The sequence below is a fragment of the Octopus sinensis genome, linkage group LG1 (genome assembly GCF_006345805.1).
Source record: "Octopus sinensis linkage group LG1, ASM634580v1, whole genome shotgun sequence".
NCBI lineage: Eukaryota > Metazoa > Mollusca > Cephalopoda > Octopoda > Octopodidae > Octopus > Octopus sinensis.
Genome location: NC_042997.1, coordinates 158,889,218 through 158,898,894, shown reverse-complemented (window position 1 = coordinate 158,898,894; position 9,677 = coordinate 158,889,218). Strand labels below are relative to the sequence as shown.

The window sequence follows — 9,677 nt, the reverse complement described above, 5'->3', positions numbered from 1 at the left end:
AAAGCCTTATGAGTAGACTTGGTATTTAGAAACTAAAAAAAAACCGTCGTATGTATGTATTTATATATATATATATATATATATATATATATATATATATTATATATATATATATAACATATATACATATATATATATATATATATATATAATATATATATATATATATATAATATATATATACATACATACATACATACATACATACATACATACATACATACATACAACATATATATATATATATTATATATATATATATATATATATATATATATATATATATATATATAGTAGAAATATGTTACGAAAAGAAAATATAAAATACACGTGGAAATGTAAGGTGTGAAATATGAAAAATCAACGAAAATGCATATTGCAAATAGATAGAAGGCTATTTATGACAGGTAGCGACAAATATATACATTTAGATTGACTGAGGTAGTAATACGAGTCATAAAGGTCATTATTATGAGATGATTATAAGCTGATAATAAAGTAAGAGAACAAAACGAACCAATGATTTACGCGAAGGCTATTCATCGTTTGAACGACACCGGATATATATATATATATATATATATATATATAAACTCCATAATTTCTAATTATCAATCTTTGACTTTTAGTAATGATTGTTAGAAAATATTTAAAGCAATGCAATTTATAATATTATTTGCTATTTGACTAGAGATGATAAAGTATTTTAATGCGCTATTTTAATAGTGTGTTGTTATTATGATAACACGTATTTTAACTTTTACCGTGTTATTTTTTACGGTTATACCTAAGTTTCAAATTGTTTTAGCAAATAAAATAATTTGCCAGACGAAATTCTCATCAGTAACCGTGCCATAACATTAACATATAATTTCGAGACAAAAGAACACGTTTCTCATCATAATATGTTATAATTTTTCGAATTCACCGCGCAAGTGCAGTTTCCGTCGGCAGTAAATGAAAAATGCCGAACTGAATTTTCGAAATGCTAGAATCATATACGTAAAATATATAGGTTAGGGAATATTTCTAGAAATTTCACTACCAGTCTCTAAATGATATGTTAATGTTATGGAGCAGTTACTGATGAGAATTTAGCCTGGTAAGTTATTTTATTTGCTAAAAAAAATTGAAATCTAGGTATAACCGTAACAAATAACAAGGTAAAAGTTTTTATTTTTCATTCCCTTCGAAATAGCTCGTAAATGTGGTTTTAGTCGTTTTGACTGCTTCATCTAGCGTGTAAAATTCCCTGTTAAAGGGTAGTTTCTCTTGTATTTAAATTTACAATATTTTATATTAGGAATATGTTGTCTATTGACTTTTTATACATGTTAGGCCACTGGTAGTGAAATTTCTAAAAATATTCGCTACCCTATATATTTTAAACACACACACACCACACATATATATATATAAACACACATATTTATATATATGTGTGTGTGAGAGGGTGTGCGTGTGTGTGAGGGTGTGCGTATGTGTGTGTCTTTGTTTCTGTGTTTGGCTCCACCACCCATTGACAATCAATGTTGGTTTGTTGACGTCCCTCATAACTTAACGGTTCAAGAAAAGAGATGATATGATAAAATAAGTATTAGACTTTAAAAAAGTAATGTCAATTCGCGCGATAGATATCTCTTCAAGGCGGTGCTCCAGCATGGTCGCATTTGAATGACTGAAGCAAATATAAAATAAAAGATAATATGCATGTGTTTTTAGTATGTATAGAGAGTCGCATTGGTGACATGATGGCAAAATACGAACCTTGAGTCACTTTATCCACAATTCTATACGTTAAATACCAATTCGGACGCAATTCTGTCAATTTAAAATTTAAAACCAATCAACGTTGGCATGCTAAAACGTGAATGCCAATCTATCTCATCTATCACCCCTGTTCCCTTAATATCAGTGAGGCATAATTATCACTTTCTGCTGTTAACAAATCCTATTTGGAAGGCGATCAGTTTGAACGCGTTGCTTAAACAAGTATTTGCTTCTTAATTAGTTACTTCGTAAATGTATGTAATATTTTCTAATAAAGGTTGTAAGCTTATCTTTGCCATCTCATAAGCCGAACCCATATATTTACATGCAATTACATGCTGATGTAAAAATCTTTACTGGAGAAAATTGCATTGAAACCTATACTTGCTTGACCATGCTATATTCATTATATATTAGCTGTCAAATGATGAGCACAAATTTTACTGGAGTAAATTCAACCAAGTTAAGATGATTGAATAACATAGGCATGCCTTTGACTTGAAAAACGATGAAGTATGGAAATAAAATACAAGATAATATGTAATCGAGGTTTGGAAAGCTTGGGCCATGATTTTAACAAAACCAGTTTTCAATATTTATTAGAAGAGAATGATGCACAGTATGTTTGCATATAAGTTAAGGTGTGAAAGACAATATTTTGTGCAACATGCAATATCATATCATTTGGCCAGTCAAGTAACACAAAAAATCCATACGTGTGTAAGTATTTATGCATATATACAAAGGACCCCTGTTAAAACACGACCAGTTGAGCTGGATATCGGATGAATCGTACAAAACCTGTTAAGACAGTTTCGGTGTTGATTTTCACTATTATCTTTGAAACAAGTGTTGCGGGAGTTTATATTCTCCGTGTAATAATAGGATACTTTAAACTCAATAAATATATTACAGTCATCATAAATATTAAACTGAGTGGATAACATAATAAAAGATCATATTTCGCTGCGCCTTACACAGAAATGTAGCCGTTGTTCTGGGATAGCACTGTATATCCTGTAGTCTGCTGTATCAGCATTTGTACAGGTCAGGTGATGAGATAATGGAACAATGATTAAAGTAAGTACAGGAAATGAGCGACATTTTATTATTACACACTTTGTTTACACTTCAGTTTCACGTACCCGTCTAAAACTAAACATTTTCATTCTAGCACTGTGCAGTTTTTCCATATTAACTAGGCTCTTAATTCGCTTACCGACTACATAGACATAAATTCGCCGAAGATCCATCTGATATTGATTTTCTTTACGAAAACAAATATTTTCTGATCGTTCAACATGATAGGATAATGCATGCTGGAACAACAACCACCATAAGGAATATAGCTACTTGTGCTGCCTTGCAATTCTTTTTAATATCTCAGTGATTGGACAACATGACTTCAAGGAAGACTAATAATTTAAAAAAGAAGCCACTGGTCCTATCTGAGAATGAGAATCTTGAATTTATAAAGAAGCTGGAAACTGAAGTTTCCTTGGTAAGAACGTAGACATTATCAACTTGCAAAATTTGTGTTGGTAGGAAAATGGGCACGTCCCTCACTTTCGAGAGACATGGTGCATCAACTACCAGTGTATAGCTAATATTCGAAGAAATCGTTGTTCAACAGGAATATTTAGTTTTTCTCACGCTTCATTTTTACAATGTGTAGATATCAGTAACAAATCCTCAAACTTAATCTTCAATTCATTCTGAATTCTACTGAATTCTAAATCCGAGATTTTCATTAACGATAAGCGTCTGGACACGTTTAATTGAACAGGAAAATGCTACTGTTTCCGAATTAAGCATACGGTTTCACATGCTTTAATCTCTCCCCGTTGAATTAATTGCGCCAATCATATCAATTTCAATTTTAATGAACCAAAGGAGCGCAATTCTTAATTCGTCTTTTTCCATGTTTCTTTTTTCGTTTTTCTCATTCCGTATTTTGTCTTGCTCGTATCCTCTCGTTCTTCCTCGTTCTTTCTCTTTTTTTTCCTTCCAAAGGTATTGAAGTGCACCTGAGCGCTGTACACAATTATTTCATTATTCTTTTTGACCCTAGGCACAAAACCCGAAATTTTGGGGGAGGGGGGGGCAATCGATTAGATCGACACCAGTATGAAATTGGTACTTAATTTTATCGACGCCGAAAGGATTAAAGGCAATGTTAACCTCGGCAGAACTTGAACTCAGAACACAAAGACAGACGAAATACCTATTTCTTTACTACCCACAAGGGGCTAAACACAGAGAGGACAAACAAAGACAGACAAACGGATTAAGTCGATTACATCGACCCCAGTGCGTAACTGGTACGTATTTAATCGACCCCGAAAGGATGAAAGGCAAAGTTGACCTCGGCAGAACTTGAACTCAGAACGTAAAGACAGACGAAATACCGCTAAGTATTTCTCCCGGCGTGCTAACATTTCTGCCAGCTCACCGCATTATAATAATTTCATTATTGTGTGCAGCAAGCTATACGGGATTGTCTGACTATTGCATTTTCAGAATTATGAAACTAATGGTAGTCCCTGTTTCCGTCTTGCATATGTACGTTTCAATTTTTGGGCACAAGGCCAGCAATTCCTGAAAAACTGCATTTACCCCAGTGGTCAACTAGTACTTATTTTATCGACCCAAAAAACGACGAATGGCAAAGTCAATCTTGAGGGAATTTGAACTTATAATGTAAAGTCGGAAGAAATGGCGGTAAACATTTTGTTCAGAGTGATGACGAATACGCTGGATTGCCGCCTTAAAAATTATTAAAGGATAAAGCTTCTTCCCGAATTATGTAGACTCATAATGTTGCTTTTCCATATTCATTGGTGTATATACTCCCCACCGTCTGGAGTGGACGCTAGTCTATCGCATGATTACCCATTTTTGCCAGCTAAGTGGACTGCAGTAAAGTGAAATGAAATGCTTTATTCAAGAATACAACACATCACAGGGTCCAGGAATCGAAACCGCAATCTTTCGATCATGAGTCTAGCACCTTACTTCTAAGCTACACGCCTCGACTCGCCGTCTTAAATCTTGCATATATATATAATATATATATATATATATATATATATACATATATATAATGATAATAATAATAACTATACAATAATATATCAATAATAATATATATATACTCCAATATAAAGCGATATTTTTATATAGTTATTATTGTAATAAGAGACTTCCAAAGTCGCTATTCATCCATGACTTACAATCTTACAATGCCTTCGTGTTTGTTTACAAATGTTATATATATATATATATATATATATATATAGTCTATCGCCCCACCACCGTACATATCTCTATGAGATATTTAGAAATTTAATATTTTTGATTTTGGTAGTCAGTGAATAAAGTTCACTGAAAATTAGATATATATATTTACGAAGTCGGGACAGGTATCTGCGGCTGGCAGGCTTCTGCTACTCTAGACCGATGATGGACAAAGATCCTGAAACATGCGTGTCTTTAGATGCAGGCCTGGCTGCTGGGAGTGCTTGTCTCCCCTTCGTAAATATATAAGAACACAGGAAAAAAATGTGTCGAAGCCATCAGGAAGCGTCGATGCTTCCTAGGGCTAAACAGCGATGGTGTAATCCCCTACTGTCACGTTAAATTGACAGTATACAACCATTCTATATATATATATATATATATATATATATATATATACACATTTATATGTGTATGTGTGTGTGCGTGCGTGTTATAGAAGGCTTATTGAATTTCGTTAATATTTATCTTGGTCAGGACGGCGAGCTGGCAGAATCGGTGTTAGTTTATTTACGTCTCCGTAAATCAGCAGTTCAAGGAAAGCGACGAATAGAATAAGTAACAGAGTTAAAGAAAATTAAGTACTGGTTTTGATTTGTTAAACTAAACTATTCAAGGCAGTGCTCCAGTCTGGCCGCAGTCCAATGACTGAAACATGTAAAACATAGAACAGAAGAAGAAAAAAATAGGCAATAAACTTCTATCTTTCCGTTGGTTCTGGTTTTATGTTTCGCTCGTCACGAAAATATATATGCAATAGCATAAACACAACGAGAGAAAAATACGAGTAATATCAAAACAAAATGGCGTGTGAAGCAAATTCTAAAGCATGTATGATAGATAGTAAAATATGGCAACATTCTATCGACATGCACGATCGCACGGTTGCTCACGCACACAAATATGTGTGTATGTGTGTGTATGTGTGTGCAAAGATATGTATGCCTATAACATTCTGTAAGAGTTGCGGCTACCTATAACTATATAACTGAATATGTGCATTTGTGTGTGTATGTATTTATAAATTTCCTCTGGGAGCATTTAAATCACCAACATAATACTGTCTATTGATCGTTTTTGCCGATATTTTTACGTAAGACATAGGATTACAGCCATAAAATACAATTATCTTCTTTATGAAGTAGAGGCAAGATATGTTTAAAGTAGTTTATTACTGTTAAGAACTTCGAGAAAGTAATTTGGTTGTATTTACGATAGTAAGAACTTGAAATATAATTAGTTTCCGAGCTAGAAAGCAAATAACATGCTGTTTATCTCCATGTCAAACCTGATCGAAGAGAATTACGATAATAAAAGACAGATTCCAGTTATGACCGCCCCAACCTTGGTTTCGGACTATATGATAATAGATAAGACAATAGAATGTGGTTTGGGTGATAGCTGGTTGATATACCGCTGAGATCGAACGAACAAACACGTAAAGGTAATTTAGACTATTGTAGCTTTAGACCTACTTAGGTTGCCGTACGGTGAAAAACGTTCCAGCCGTGACCAACCTGTCTGTAACCTGTACAACCAAATGCACTTTGCTTCATGTCTTTTTCGTTATTTTCTAATAACTTGCCTGCTATATCTAGCAGTTCAAGTCACTGCATACGGTCGCTCTCATTAGTGAAGTGGGCAGCATATTAGTCCTACATACGACGTAATAAACATCAGCCTTCTTTATTAAAGGGTTACAGTGTTAAAGATTTGTTTAATGCAGTGTGACAGATGTCTAATAACTAAGATTATATCAGCTTGTATTAAATATTAAAGAAAATATATCAAAACAAGGATATTAGTAAGTACGAGAGTCATGCATTTCTGAAGATAATAGCATTCGGTGTGAAATTTATTGGCTTTATTAGGATAGCATTAATTGGAGGTTAACCAGTATAAGTAAGTGAGGAGGCGACCAGAATATATGTACACATAGAGATATATGTACATATACAACACACAGACACAGGCGCGTGCGCACACAACTACATACACACAGACACACACAAACGCCCATAATTTCGTGTATATGTGATTTATACATAGGCAATATACAAAGTTTATATATGATATATATATATGCATATATATGTTTGACATTTCACACACACAGATACACACACACACACACGTATACAAGCGCGCGCACACACTTATATATATATATATATATATGTTCATCCATCAAAGGGTAGATGAACTCATGAAAGTCAACTGCCATCAAATACGGTGTACACAAGCTCGATTTTCATAGATCAACATGCACAGGGCATCGCTTGATTACCCTCTCAGTGAATACACCCCCTCTATATGATTAGTAAATACTTCAGGTCTGTTCAATTGTTGATTCTGTGGAAGTCTCGATTAGGTGTCGCATTCAGATAATGCTTACAGATACGAGGGGTGTTCATTAAAGATTTTCAGGAAAAGGAACTTGTACAGGAATAATCAAACATGTCTCTACATATCACATAAATTCCAGCTTTCCACTAGTATTTGTTTGTCTTTTACGGCTGCTGAAGTGGACTAAGGTATTATAATAGAGGCAGTTGAATGCAGGTCAGTGATCAGGTTCTTATACTTGAAAAGCCGTACACCAAGAAACTTTTGATGGGATGAAAGAAGTTTATGGTGACGATGCACCATTATACGCCGTAGTGAAGCGCTGGCATCGCATCGGCCGTTGCTGATGCAGCAGACACAGGAATCATATAGAGTACAAATGGTCGTTCAACAGAATAGTAATTATTTACTTTCGTTTCAACAGACCGACGAATGTTTTTCTCTTTTAACCTTTTCTATCGCTGTTAGCTCTTTATGCTCATCGAAAACAGTTAGCTGCATACACTTTCTATTCCGCTACTCTTCAACTAGCTCCTCTCTCCTTTCATGTTTCATCACTACGTGTTCCCCACCTTTATACTGGACTGGTATGTTATTCATCTTCCCTCTTTGAATTCGTAATTTCTAAATTTCTTTGCCACTTTAGCTTTTCCGTAAAATATTGACTCTCAATCATACTGATTGGGAGTCAGTTTTAAGTGCTTGCAAAGGTCATTAATTCTTTCTTGCCTCTTCCCGTACATTTAGGTGTAAATCTGTTTAACATCCTAAGTATTAGGTACAGACAAGGAACTAAACATTTCATTTTGTAACTAAATGATTTTGGGTTCGTACTCGCTGTACTGCCCATAACCTGTAGTCTTCTACCATAATCTGTGGCTCACTGAAACATCGCAAGGAAAATTTGGTTGACAGAAACTATGCGAAGACTCATCAGAAAGAGGATTCATATTCCTTGAGAAATGTAGTCTGCTGCACAGTTTTAAACAATCATTTGGCTCAACAATGCCTTTAGGCAAAATCTCTTCTGCTGCAAGCATTTAGGCTATGGCTTTGGTCAGAGGAGAACTTCATCTCTTTCTTCCACTAGTCATGAGAATCCTTGTTAAAGGCCCTGCGCATTATCATTCCTTCTCTAACTATACTGACTAAGCTAATAATAAAAACAGGCAAACATTTCATTACTTTATTTTAAAGTTTTTTCTTTATTATGTCAGTATTATACGAAGAGAAATGTCAACAGCCTGATCGACAAAGCATCAGTATAGCGGCTGATGTTATATCGATCAGCGGCTAGGTCTTCAGATAGTGCATTTTATTAGTGGGAATTTGTCTCTCAGAATCAGTGCTCAGCTAAATTCAAGTAGATACTTGAAGACAATATATTTCACTGCGATACGCACCACATCCTCAAGTCTGACCATATTATCTTAGATAACGACAGAAAACATTATATAACATAGTCGTACATAACCTCAACGATACAGGATGTTCATAGATGAAATACTTTTGAGCGTAGGTCTGCACTATCAAATTTGACTTGGAGTTAAACTACTACGTAGCTGTTTTATTAAACTCGCTTTGCTGAGTTCGAGCAATTTTGATGATATGTGTCATGACAAATACTAACAATGTTTTACTATTTTGAAATGAATTTTTGTCTTTCAGTATCTTACTCCACGAATAGGTATATTAAGCTATCGATGGGTAGTTTATCCAAAAACAAACGGACTGGATTGAATTATAAATGTATTATTATAGAGGACCTTGAACATAGGTCTCTGGGACGGTGAGAAATATAATCTAGTTTATTGCGTCTTGTACATGTCTGAAACCTATTTTATCGAAACCAGGAGGGGGAAAATATGACACTGTAGGGTCTTGAACTAAGAAAGCAAAGAAATCTTAGCAAATAAGACAAGGCATTTAATCTGTAACTCTTCTTATTTTTCCAATCCACTGCCCATTATCTCCATGCAGTAAAAGTAAACTAATTTGCACGAGTTTAAACTGCAATTGAATTCATTTCATGTTACGCTTAAGCTGACAATTCACAAGAAAATGTAATGAACGTTCCAATATCACCAAACAGACCAAAGGCATTGGTTTAGAAGAAATATTAGCGTCCCAATGTAATTGCTGTGTGATATTTTGTTTAGTTGTATGTGCTGACTTCAAACACTATAGGAGTCAACTTTGAGTGCTCTGGAGTCCAAAGAATTAATATCAATCATACACTAAATCAGCTATATCCGTTGCCTGTT

General features: G+C 34.4%; 1 protein-coding gene across 2 annotated transcripts in view; it reads right to left on the bottom strand.

The window, feature by feature from the left end:
• The window catches only part of LOC115213535 (synaptotagmin-1), a 479,245-nt gene that overhangs the window by 69,546 nt on the left and 400,022 nt on the right, over positions 1–9,677 (bottom strand). The gene's annotated exons all lie outside the window — the stretch shown is intronic.